The sequence below is a fragment of the Hyla sarda genome, chromosome 7 (genome assembly GCF_029499605.1).
Source record: "Hyla sarda isolate aHylSar1 chromosome 7, aHylSar1.hap1, whole genome shotgun sequence".
Classification (NCBI taxonomy): Eukaryota; Metazoa; Chordata; class Amphibia; order Anura; family Hylidae; genus Hyla; species Hyla sarda.
The window spans coordinates 177,026,497-177,040,550 of record NC_079195.1 but is presented as its reverse complement, the minus strand read 5'-3'; the positions used below and the strand labels follow the sequence as shown (position 1 = coordinate 177,040,550).

Here is a 14,054-nt window from a genome sequence, read left to right as displayed (position 1 = left end):
CAACACAAGAAAACAAAATAAACACTGAAATAATAATAAAAACACAAACTAACCATTTTATTTTTAATTTTTTCTCTCTCTGCCCTGGACCAGGGTGTTGGGTGGGGGTGGGGGGTAAGCAAATGTTTATATTGTATATGGTGATATTGTATTCGCAGTGACTTTTTCAATGATGCTGTATTTATGGTTGGTCACTGTTGAATACAATTGATTGTAACCATTTTATATCTATTTAAAAATGAAAATAAAAGGATAAAAAAAAAAAAAAAACTATACCCCCACTTTCTTCTTTATCCAACTTAAATGCCAAAGCCAGCTCAGGGGTATCCAAAAATAAATGCCACCTAATTAACTAAACTTACCAATCTCATATCTAAACGCACCAATCTCATATCTTCCTTTCACATTACCTCATTAATTTTAGTGAACCACAATTTCCGATTTGGAACCTTTTCCTGTCTCCAAAACAAAGGAATACAATTCCTAGCTGTCATTACTAAAAAACCTAGCAAAGAGTTTTTATATAATTTTATAGGCACCTCGTTATGTTGCACCAAAAAAAAAAGCCGGTGTAAATGGAACTCCTTTACCCATAATTTTCTCAATAATCTCATGAACATTTTCCCAGTAATCTCTTAATTTTGGACATGACCAAAAAATGTGCTAGATAGTTCCCTCTGAATGACCACATCTCCAGCATTTTACCTCGTAATCCTCCCGATTCTTTTTTCACATATCGTGGGGACTCTATACCAGTGCGTAAGAAGTTTATAATTTGCCTCTTGTAAACGTACATTAATGGAAGATATATGCGCCAGAGAAAAAATCTTACCCCATTGTTCCTCTGATAATTGCAGCCCCAAGTCTCTTTCCCACTTACTTTCGAACCCGGGATAACTCTCTCCTATGCTCTCCAACCAAATTCTATAAATCTTGGAAAGGGCATATTGCTTGAGTTCACTTGAACTACAAAGGTGCTCAAATTTTGTTAGTTCATCTGCGTAAAAAGAGGGTTTAGGCATTCGACTAAGAAAATGTTTCAATTGGAGATTTCTCCAAAATCCCATTGAACCCTGATGTAACGCTCCTGCCTCCACCTCCCAGGTCTCTTGGATGCTATCCCCCCTAAAATGACCCACCCTTTATTTCCCCCTCTCTATCCATCCTCTAAAGAATGGATCCTCTATACCCGGGGGGAAAGATGGATTACCCAGAATTGGTGTCATCAAAGAGTTTTTGGGTAGTAACGTCTTCCTCACCGAGGGATCCTCCCATACCGCCATTGTAGCACCAATTATCGGGTGTTCCTTCAGTATTTTTACCTCTGGGGTATGAACCCAAGGGAGGCAGTTAAACGGAATGGATGTTATAGCTTGCTCTATCTCTACCCAGAGTTTGAGTTTCTTATGACAGCACCAATCAATCACCCGGGCAAGATGAACTGCTATATAGTACCCTCTTAGCTCTGGGAGACCCACTCCCCCTCTCTCCTTGCGCCAGCATAGTGTCGCTTTCTTTAACCTCGACTTTTTCCCCCTCCAAACAAAGTTACTCTGAATAATACCCAATGACTTAAAAAAAGGACCTGGGTAGTTTCACCGTTACAAATATACAAAATACGTGGCAAGGTAATCATTTTAAATAAGGCACACCTCACGAACCAGGAATAAAAATTTGTTGCCCACTTTAAACATTGATTTTGAATTTTAGTTAATAAGGGTACATAGTTTAATTTGTCCAACAGTTGCAGATCAGCAGGAATCCTTATTCCTAACACTTTAAGAGCCTGTTGCGCCCACCTAAACTTAAAGACACCTTGCAACTGCGTTACCATCCCGCCGGCGAGAGAGACATTGAGGGCTTCAAACTTATCCCAATTAATTTTAAAATTGAAGGAGGGTGTGCTTTATGGTGGTCGAGTGGCTGAAGTGCATGCAAAGTTTCCTTCCCATTGTTAGGATGTCTTCCAAATGGGGGGAACACTTCAGGGACCGCTTGACAACTAGATTGACAGCTTGACAACTAGATCTCGCAGCGGAGACAAGATGTTCATCCCATTTTTGGTCACCATGGTTCCCATTTCCAGTGTTAGTGGAGTAATCCATGATTCGATTTCTTGATGAATGACTATTAGCAGTTCCTCCCTTGTGTGACTACGTCCACCAAGGCAAACCATGTGAAGAACAGCGTGACACCACCGTGCCCTGCACACATGGTATGTCCATGCAGTGGAGGCTGAGGACATGGTGGAGGATGAGAAGGCGGAGTCACACACTGTCGCAGGACCAATGGCCTGAGAGCGTGGAGGCGGAATCAGTGTGACCTGTCCAAGTTGCTGTTGTGGCTGTAAAGGAACCACATTCACCCATTGGGCTGTAAAGGACATGTATTGTCCCTGACCATAGTTACAGCTCCACACGTCGGCACTGCCATGCACTTTGGTACACACTTACAGGCTCAAGGACTGGCCACCCTTCTGTTCCACAAAATTGTGCAGGGCTGGTACTGCCTTTTTCGCTAAGAAATAATGGCTTGGGACTCTCCACTTTTGCTCGGCACAAGCCATCAGTTCTCTGAAAGGTGCAGAGGTCCACCACTTGAAAAGGGAGGGAGTGCAGCACCAGCAACTTGGACAGGAGCACATTCAGCTTCTGCGCTATGAGTGGGCACATACTGTTGTCGCTTGGATATGGCTTCGCCATGTTGTCCGAATGACTGACTCGATGTAGGAGGAGCAAGAGCATCTGGAGTGACAGAAGATGGGTATGACACACAGCTCCCTTCGGCTGAGGTGGTGGAGCCTTCACTGACTGAAACAGGGAGCAGTGTGCCACAGGATCATGCAGCAGGCTGGACCACCACATCAGAGCCACGGTTCACCCAGGCCACTTTATAGTGACGCAGCATATGTTGACGCAGGGCCGTGGTGCCAACATTGGGACCCTGGCCATGCTTCCCTTCTGCCACCAAAGCTTGCATGTGGCCATGTTAACCTCCTTCGGATGCTTGATGAAAAACTGCCAAACTGCTGAGTAGCTGATCTTTGCATCAACAGTCTGCACTTATTGACTGCTACAGCTGCCGACTCCAGGAACCCATTCCACTACTTCCCGGGAAGGTAGGCTGCCGCGAAGCTAGTGGTCTCTCCCGGGCACATTTGGCTCCAGACTTTCCACTTCTGCCACCATGCTGACTGCCAACCATGCTATCACCTTGCTGGCTCAGCTGCTGCAACCTGCAACCCTCTTCTCCTGATGATGATGAAGTCCCTTCTGCACCTGGCTCCCAAGTGCGATCAGCTTCATCATCATCGAGTTGTGTCTGCACGTCACTGATGTCCTCCTCAGGTTCCTCAACAGTGTCCGCTTCAGGAGCATGAACGCTCATAACACCACCTCCCATGCCACTCTCCTCATCACTACTTGCCTGCCTAGCGGAGGAAGAGGCAGATATCACCTCCACTTCTTGGCTGGGCAGTAGCTGCTGACTGTCCTCTAGTAGATTGTCCTCACTAAATAGTGGAGCTGAACCCACAGCATAGAACAGAGGCAATGGGAGGACAGGGACTGCTCTTGGGCCATACCAACTAAGGGTTGTGTCTGAGGAATCCACCGACAGATGTCACTTGTGATGAAGTGGATGAAAGTGTTAACCAATCGATGACGGTAGATGGGTTGCTGGTTGAGACATGACTGCTAGCTGATACCAGGAGCTCTGGCCTCTCGCTGCGACTCCTGCTGCCACTCGCCCCTAGTCTGCTGCGACCTCTGCCACTCCTCTGTGCACGTCCTGGCACTTCTCTGCCTACTTAGTGCGTATATGAGGGGAGTACAATACACTCCACTAAGCTTAAAACAGTATTTGTCTAGAAAACCAGCAGGTGTGTACTTTTGGCTGGCCTTTCTCAGTAACTAGGCCCTTAACACTTTAACAGGAACAAAAGGGTACACCACTTAGATGTACACACTTGGTATGCACTTAAGAGAGCAGTACAATGCACTCAACTATGCTTAAAACTGTATTTGTCTACAACACCAGCAGGTGTGTACTTTTGGCTGGCTTTTCACAGTAACTAGGCCCTTAGGACTATAACAGGAACAAAATAGTACACCACTTAGATGTACGTACGTGGTATGACTTATGAGGAGAGTACAATGTGCTCCACTACAATTAAAACAGTATTTGTCTCTAACATCAGCAGGTGTGTACTTTTGGCTGTCCTTTCACAGTAGCTAGGCCCTTAAGACTTTAACAGGAACAAAAAGTCAGCCACCAATTGTGCAAGTTCTCCCACTTGAAAAGATGAGAGAAACCAATAATTTTCATCATAGGTACACCTCAACTATGAGAGACATAATATGAAAAAAAAATCCATAAAATCACATTATCTGATTTTTAAAGAATTTATTTGCAAATTATGGAAGAAAATAAGTATTCGGTCACTTACAAACAAGCAAGATTTCTGGCTCTCACAGACCTGTAATTTCTTCTTTAAGAGTATCCTCTGTTCTCCACTCATTACCTGTATTAATGACACCTGTTTGAACTTGTTATCAGTATAAAATACACCTGTCCACAACCTTAAACAGTCACACTCCAAACTCCAATATGGCCAGGACCAAAGAGCTGTGGAAGGACACCAGAAACAAAATTGTAGACCTGCACCAGGCTGAGAAGACTGAATTTGCAATAGGCAAGCAGCTTTATGTGAAGAAATTAACTGTGGGAGCAATTATTAGAAAATGGAAGACATAAGAGACCAATGATAATCTCCCTTGATCTGGTGCTCCACGCAAGATCTCACCCCGTGGTGTCAAAATGATCCAAAGAAGAGTGAGCAAAAATCCCAGAACCACACTGGGGGACCTAGTGAATGACCTGCAGAGAGCTGGGACCAAAGTAACAAAGGAAACCATCAGTAACACAGTACGCTGCCAGGGACTCAAATCATGCAGTGCCAGATGTGCCCCCCTGCTAAGCCAGTACGTGTCCGGGCCTGTATGAAGTTTGCTAGAGCGCATTTGGATGATCCAGAAGAGGATTGGGAGAATGTCATATGGTCAGATGAAACCAAAGTAGAACTTTTTGGAAAAACTCAACTCGTCGTGTTTGGAGGAGAAAGAATGCTCAGTTGCATCCAAAGAGGGTCTGTTTTTCTGCAAAGGGAGCCAGCCAAGGCTTTTTGTAGCCAGCCAAGAGTCTTTCAATTCTTGTTTGAGGTATCTTTGCCCATTCTTCCTACAAAAGTCTTCCAGTTCTTTGAGATTTCTAGGCTGTCTGTCACGCACTGCTCTTTTAAGGTCTATCCATAGATTTTCAATTATGTTGAGGTCAGGAGATTGTGAAGGCCATGGCAAAACCTTGAGTTAATCCCCCGTGGATTTCGAGGTGTGTTTTGTAGTGTTGGGCGCGAATATTTGCATTTCAAATTTTTATCGCAAATATATTGCTAATTCGCGAATATTGTGAATATATTCGCTATATATTTGAAATTGTGAATGTTTGTTTTTTCCGCATATGCGCATTTGCACATATTCGCATATGTGAATATACGCATACACACATATTCGTATTTCAGGGATGTGAAATTCCTATCACCCGACACGGGACATGCAGTTTCGGGCGCCGGGCAGGTGAATTTTTCCGGCCCTTAGCAGCGTCGGTGTGAGGTGAAAAATTCAAACCCGTGAAAAAATCAGACCGCTCCTCCCCTTCGCTCTCTGAAGTTTGCCGAAGCTACAGCGCGGAGCAGCGAGGGCAGAGCTAAGGCTTTCATTTTTTCACCGCACGTCTGCAGGACATAACACACCAGACCTGACAAGCGCTGCGGCTGTGGAAACTTGTGTCCTCCGAAGCAGAGCAGGGGAGATGAGAAGCTGTCTCTCCCCTGCTCTGCGCCTTCTTTCTCCCCGTACAGACCTGTGTCCTCTGCCTTCACTCCCCCCAGCTCTAGCTTCGGAGAGCTGAGGGGAGGAGCGGTCACACGTCTGCACGGGGCACAAGTTTCACACCGCTGCTAATAACTAACATGCCGGGCTCAGCAGTATGTATGGAGCGGGCTCCGGACTCCTGCCCTCTCCATATTCTGCAGCCCCCGGCTGTTTTCAGTAGCCGGGGGCCGCCGCTAATAGCCAGCATGCGGCGATCGCCGCGGCTGGCTATTAACCCTTTAGATCCCCGCTGTCAAAGCTGACAGCGGCATCTAAAGGGACAATGAATGCTCCCTGATGTAAACTATAGAAATCTGGTATTGCTGTAATCAGGCGACCTAAAGTATGAAACTAACATGTTATCTCAACCACAAAGTAAATGGCGTAGTAAAGAAAACCACCAAATCTGCAAAATTATCTTTTACTATTTCAATTTCACTTCACCTAATATATATTTTTTGGTTCGGAGAATATGTTATTGAAAAATTAAAAGGTATCATTATAGTAGGTATTTATGGCTATTATAGGGCAAGGAGGAAAAAATAAGAGCGTAAAAGCGAAAATTGGCCTGAACAAGTGGATCGTCATGAAGGACAAGCAGATTTTGCTCTATTTTAGTCCCGTGGACAAGTCGTTTTTATAAAATTTCCACACCCCTGGTATATGCGAATATTCGCAAATTCCTTCTTTTCACTTATGGGCCAATTAGAATGATGCAAATACACTTGTCAGAGGTTATCAACATCCCTAGCAACCAATAGTATAGTTGCCCACCCCCTCACTGTTTTCTTCCTCAAATATGCGAATATTCACATATGCAAATATTCGCATATGCGAATATAACGAATACGCGAAATTCACGAATATAGGACTAATATTCATCTATATATTCGCGAAATATCGTGAATTCGAATATGGGCAATGCCGCTCATCACTAGTGTTTAGGATCATTATCCATTTGTAGAAGCCATTCTCTCTTTAACTTCAGCTTTTTCACAGATGGCATCAAGTTAGCATCCAAAATTTGCTGAAATTTTATTGAATCCATCTTTCCTTCTACTCGTGAGATGTTCCCTGTGCCACTGGTTGCAATACAACCCCAAAGCATGATTGATTTGGGGTTGTATTAAATTCTGTTCCCCTTCTTTTTCAAACGTACCTTTGCTCATTCCGGCCAAAAAGTAAAATTTTAACCTCATCGGTCCACAGAACTTGTTTCCAAAATGCATCAGGCTTGTCTATATGTTCATTTGCAAAGTTCAAACGCTGATTTTTGTGGTGAGGACAAAGAAGAGGTTTTCTTCTGATGACTCTTCCATGAAGACCATATTTGTACAAGTATCTCTTTATAGTGGAATAGTGTACCACAACTCCAGTGTCTGCCAGATCTTTCTGGAGGGATTGTGCAGTCAAACGTGGGTTTCGAATGGTTTTTCTCACAATCCTGTGAGCTGTTCTGTCTGATATTTTTCTTGGTCTTCCAGATCTTGCTTTAACTTCCACTGTTCCTGATGACTGCCATTTCTTAATTACATTCCGAACAGAGGATATTGACATCTGAAAATGTTTTGCTATCTTCTTATAGCCTTCTCCAGCTTTGTGAGCGTCAACTATTTTCAGTTTCAGATTTCTAGACAACTGCTTAGAAGAAATCATAGTGCTGATTGTTGGGGCAAAGTCAGATGAGTCTGGGCATTTAAAACCTTTGAGATTGACATCACCTGGTCTTCCCAGATGTTGATTGAGAACAATCCATGACACTGGCAGGTCTCAGCTTGCAAAGGGGGCAGTGCAGGGTGCCCAAACTTTTGGAGACAAAATTTTTTTTGTTTTCTGTCATTTTAAAAGTGTAAATGATGGAAATAAAATCTAATTTTTGTTGACATATTATAAGAATGTCTATCTAATCTGTAATGTGATGCCTTTTGGAGATTTTTCCATCTTTCTTTGGCTTCTTTATGCACATTAATACAAATTTTTACCTGGGGTGCCCAAACTTTTGATCCCCACTGTAGTGATAAGAAGATCGCAACGTATATAGGCATCTAATACATATTGCAGCATGGATGCAGAATATTATAAGATCGCAGCATAGTGGGGCATGTAAAGGCATATATAGGCATATAATACATATTGCAACATGGATGCAGGATATTAAAAGATCGCAGCATAATGGGGCATATAAAAGCATAGGGGTGTGCAGCTGAGTAATATGAAGAGAATGCAGTATATCTATGGGATATGTAGAAACGCAGCATGTAGGGGCATATCACAGTTACGTCAGAGGCTAATTAAGTATATAAAATACATCTAAAAATATATACTGGTATAAATATATAAATATAAAAATATGTAAAAACAGTATCATTCTGGAGTGGGAGTAAAAAACACTTAATGAATAAAATGTGGGGATAAAGTAAAATCAAATGAAAAAGGTATCACACTATATATATATATATATATATATATATATATATATATATATATATATATAAAATATCACTATATATGTATAAAATTGATAAATAGATTTAAAAAAAAGCTGCTGGCTGTGCTGTGGTCACGTGGCCTCCAGCTCTCCCTCGTCTTCGTTCCTTTCCATTCATTCATCATTCATCCATTCATGCCCTGCATACTGTTTACTATGGGAGAGCTGACACACTCCCCTCTGCTGCTATTGGTTCCTCCAGGTCACGTGACCAGTGCTCACTACCACTACCACGCGTCCCTGACTACTAGCATCTCTGCTACTGATCGGAGACACATGGCTACTGTTTCCCCGCTCGCTATGTTTATGTTTACATGTCGACAAGCCTTGCTCCCGTGCAACACTACCGGTGCACGAGAGTGGGGCTTGCTTTGACCTTTAGTCCCTGTTTCATACTCTGTGGTATTGATTCAATATAAATAATGGACTGTTTATCTGTATTTAATTATTTATACATTTTTTCCCCTTGTAATGTACTTTTCTTTAGATTTTTCTCAATTGGTAATTTATTTGGCTTTAAATTGTGACTCCACCCACTGTATGTATTTCCTTTGTTCACTGTATAAAAGGCACCTTGTAATACTATGTTGTATGCCATTACTGAGGAAGGAGGATTGCCTCCGAAACGCGTCTTTTGGTATTTAATAAACTAAGTGCTTTTTAGCACTTCTTATTCCTATTTGGTGTTTACTTGGATTCTTCTGGAGTTCCTAACATCGCCCTTTGAAAAGGTTTATTTCTACATTATTAGCTTGTTCCACATGGGAGAAGTTCATCTTCAACCCATTTGCACCTTGGACTCAGCAGTTCGGACTTAAAGGATCCCTCCAGACCCCTTAAAGGGGTGATATGCGCTTTTCTACCGTAGTCAGGTGAGTGGCCATTTTATAGAGCCTGCGCTTCCCTGCCACCAACAGGGACTGAGCTACCGAAGAGGCTATTAAAAAGGTATTTTAATGGGGTTTAACATAGAAATAAATACAGGGATAGACATTGTTCCTGTCAGAGACAGATGGGGAGGGGGATTAGGGAAAGTTTAGTTAATGATAGCTACTCTTTAAGACTTCAACAGGAACAAAATGGTACACCACCTATGTATGCACAGATTACCCTTAATAGAGGACAATACGCTCCGCTACGCAACCTGTATTAGGCACTAATAGCAGGTGATTATGTCTTTTAGTGCTCTGCTCACCCTAACTGGCTGGCTACTATTAGCTTTTCAGTTATTGTACACACCAGTGCTGCAGCACACAGTAACTGTGTACTACAACCAAAATTGCACTTTCTCTCTCAGTCTCTCTCCCTTCCTTATCAGTACTTCTAGGCTGGATTTGCGCTTGAGGTGAATTGCAACTGTAATACACCCAAAATTGCACTCTCTCTCTCAATCTCTCTCTCTTCCCTATCAGTGCTTCTAGGCTGGATTTGGGCCTGAGGTGAATCGCTGCTGTTAAAATGGTTTTCTGTGCAATAAACACTGCTCTCTGTCCCTCTCTCTCTCTGCAATAGAATGCTGAAGTGACTGGCCGCAAGATGGCTGCCGATTATATAGGGCTGTGACATCACAGGGGTGGCTGGCTGCTGATAGGCTGCATGCTGCATGTGATTCAGGGTCATCCCGCCTACCCGTGTTCCCGCTTTCCCAGCGTTTCTTGCCCCATGTCCTGACATGTAGAGCCGCCATCTTAGATGCCCTGGAGCCTGGACCGCATTAAATAGAGTTTAATGAAGCAATACGTGCGATTGAATCGCAGCGATATTCACATTCGTTGTGTACAGGTGCAGGACTTTACTATAGACTCAGTTCAAGAAAAATACTGAGGAATAATCAGCAATACAAATTCCTTAGGTTATAGCGGCTAGTATTAGGGGTCCCAACAGGTCGGCCTCACTACATACTGGATCTTTAGTCAACCCCATATTTAATTGTACTAGCATCCCTAAAAGTGTTGTCCAGGCAATGTGTGTTTTCTATATCTGCACAGGGAGGGGGTGGTAAGAAAAAGAACCTACACTTACCTTCCCCGCTCCCATGCTGAAACAGATATCACAGAGCTCTGGTCATTGCTGTGTGGTGCTTCCAGGTTCAGGTTAGTGAAAACACATGCCCACTCAGCCAATCAGTGGCTGAAGCGGGACATTGCTGATGGGCTGAGTGGGTGTGTGATGTCAGAAGCAGCGCACAGCAGGAACTGCAGCTTAGTGATAGCAGCAGCGGTATGGGAGCAAAGAAAGTAAGTGCATGTCCTTTTTTTTAAATTCCGTCCAAATAGAAAACACAGGTGAGCCGTCACTGCTTCACCCTCGGACACTGCTGTGGGACAGACCGGAATATATCCAGACGACCTAAACGCCTTCTGCTACAGGTATGTAGGTGGTGCTCAGTCCAACAAGAAGATATGACAATAATACGGAAGAAAGATAAATGACGGCACTCACCGATACAAAACTTCTTTATTTCTCCATAAAATCACAGGAACACAGACAGGTCAGGGGGTGCGGGAGAGGCGGTAAGTGTGCGCGACGTGACCTTTCGTGCGTAAAAATGCACTTCCTCTTGCCGCTCAAGAGGAAGTGCATTTTTAAGCACAAAACGTCACGTCCCGCACACCTACCGCCTCTCCCGCACCCCCTGACCTGTCTGTGTTCCTGTGAATTTATGGAGAAATAAAGAAGTTTTGTACCGGTGTGTGCCGTCATTCATCTTTCTTCCGTATTATTTTTTTTAATCCCCCCTCCCTAAGCAAATACATTAAATACATGCTTCCCAGACAACCCCTTTAAGAAGTTGATACTACTGAAAAATCTGAGGACCAGCAGGAACAAGAAAAGTCTTTCCTCCCTGTCCCACCATACAGCTGTTGCTGTGTGGTACAGGAGTGATAAGTGCTGGCTACATTACAAAGCATCCTGACCAAAGACCAGAGGAGCCAGAGCAGCGTGGGAACTGGGACAGGTGAGAATTACCAAGGGGACAAGTCATCTAGGGTCTCTGTTCCCCAATCTTTTGCTCTCCAGTGCAAAACTGCAACATCCATGATGTCCTGCTGTCAGTTTGGGAAACAACAATTCAAGGTTTGGGGGCACAGTGCCACAGTACACTAAGGGTATGATGGCACATATGATTAGGGGCATAGTGGCACAGTTCATCAGGGGCATGGAGGCATAGTTCACTAAGGGCATGGTGACACATTATTCGGCCATGGTGGCATGGTCCATTAGGGACATGGTGCAACAGTACATTAGGGGCATGGTAGCATAGATCATTAGGGGCATGGTGGCGCAGATCATTAAGGGCATGGTGGCGCAGATCATTAAGGGCATGGTGGAATAGTTCATCAAAGGCATGTTGGCGCAGATGAATAGGGGCCAAGTGAACCGGCACAATAGCAGCACAGATCATAAGGAGCATGATGGCACAGTTCATCAGACATTGTGGCATAGTACATTAGGGCATGGTGGCACAAATCATTAGGGCAAGGTGACACAGATTATTAGGGGTATGGTGGCACAGTATATTAAGGCATGGTGGCACAGTACATTAGGAGCATGGTGGCACAGTTCATTAGGGCATGGTCGCACAGTACATTAAGTGCAAGGTGGCTCAATATACTAGGAGCATGGTAGCTGTTATGTTATGCGCTCCGGCCGCACACGCTGACCATGATCGCATGGTCCCATTACCTGCTGCTGCCAGCGGGGCTGGGACTTGTATCGCGGGACACGCCTGCATGCGAGCCCCAGTCCGTCACTCACCTGGTGCTTCTCCTGCCCCTTCCTCTGCCTCTCTGCTCTGAAGCGCGTGTCCTCGTCCGCTAGGGCGCGCGCGCCGGAGCTTTAAGATTTAAAGGGCCAGTGCGCTCATTAGTATAATTCCCCTGTGGCTCATTGATAAATTCCTCCACCCTCCTCACTTTCCTGCCGGATCTTTGTTGCCTTGAGCCTAAGAGAAAGCATTCCTGTTATTGCCTTGCCGTGTATCTGATCCTTTGCTCCGTGACCTGCTCCTTTTTTCGCTTGCCTACTGACCATTTGCTATGTTCCTGACTGCACTACTGTGCCATCTACCCTGATCTTCTGCTATCCTGACTACAAGCTGTCTTATCCCTCCTGTGCCTCACATCTCCTCAGCCGCCTGTGTGGTCAAGCCATGCCAGGGGTAGCGACCTGGGTGCTGCCTGCCGCAGCAAGTCCATCCCGCTTTGCGGCGGGCTCCAGTGAAAACCAGTGGCACCTTAGACTCTGCTCCCTGGTACAGTCCGAGTCATCTGCCACACAGGTCCAGCGGATCCACATCCACTGGGGTTCCTGTCTTCGGAAATATGAGTGTTACAGTAGCTCAGTTCTTTAGGGCATAGTGGCACAGTTCATAAGGGCATGGTTGTACAGTTGACGTAGAACATGGTGGCACAGATCATGTGGATTATGGTGGCACAGTTCATTAGGGCATGGTGGCACAATAAATTGAGGCATTGTGGCACAGATCATTAGGAGCATGTGGCACAGTACATTTAAGCATGGTGGCACAGTACATTAAGAACACAGTGGCTCAGTGCATTATCATCATGGAGGAACAACGCATGAGAGTCCATCATTCATGCATCTCCGGTGCTCCTATTCAAATTAAGTACAGTGCGCGCTGTACAGAACGTACAGAGCTGGGGTCCTGTTCCGCAGATTGCATGGTGTCCCCTTTACTGGAAAACCCCTTTAAAAAATCTTAATAATGACAGTTACACTTTAAGTCAACTACAAATGATGTCATGAATGGGTCATATCATAAGGGTAAACAGGTGTTTTTCTGTATCACAGGCCTAAACAATAGGGCACTATATGCAAATCTGGCCATGCACATAAGATAATGGTTATTGGTAAATAGCACACCAATGCCTGCCAAATGTGATCGGCCATGTTGGATATTGCAGCCATGGTTAGCTTTTAAAAAAATAGTGTTCAGCATGTTCACTGAATTTAATGGCTCTTTTTCCACTTAGCACAAGTTTTGATCACAGTGATCTGCCTTTTTAGCTTTGCTTGTTGCTGATGGGATTTCATGTACAAATCATCCCAACAAACGATCAAGGTCCCACATGCATGGCCAGCTTAAAGGGGTTGTCCAGTAAAAAATATTATTTAACCTATGGGCCCAGACTGCACAATAAAACAAAAAAAAGCTTTTACTCACTTCTCTCTCTCCTCATATCCTCTGGTATCACAGTCTGGTCTCAGGCGCTGCAGTACTTCAAGGAGCTACAGATGCCGTGTCACATCGCTGTTCAGTCAATCACTGACTAGGGCGGGACATTGCCGCAGCCAGTTATTGGCTGACCGGCGATGTGACGTGATATCTGCAACTACGTAAAGCACTGCAGCAGCTTAGACCAGGTGCAGATACCAGAGGCTACCAGTGTGAACACCTCAGGAGAGGTGTATATCTATATGTTTCAAGTGCATACACACTCTTGAGCACAGATATCCACTATATATTCTGATTTATTAAAGGTAGTAACAGTATACAGATCTGGGTGGGGAGGGGTCTGGGAAATAGTATGATGGGATCTGGTAGGTGAAGATGTCATTCTGTAGTTCACAGGATGTCAGCTGACCCAGGACTTGAACTCCATTTGACATGT

At 44.4% G+C, this 14,054-nt stretch overlaps 1 protein-coding gene across 9 annotated transcripts in view; it reads right to left on the bottom strand.

Moving 5' to 3' along the window:
- LOC130282764 (proto-oncogene tyrosine-protein kinase receptor Ret-like) overlaps window positions 1–14,054 on the bottom strand; it is a 597,601-nt gene that overhangs the window by 274,985 nt on the left and 308,562 nt on the right. The gene's annotated exons all lie outside the window — the stretch shown is intronic.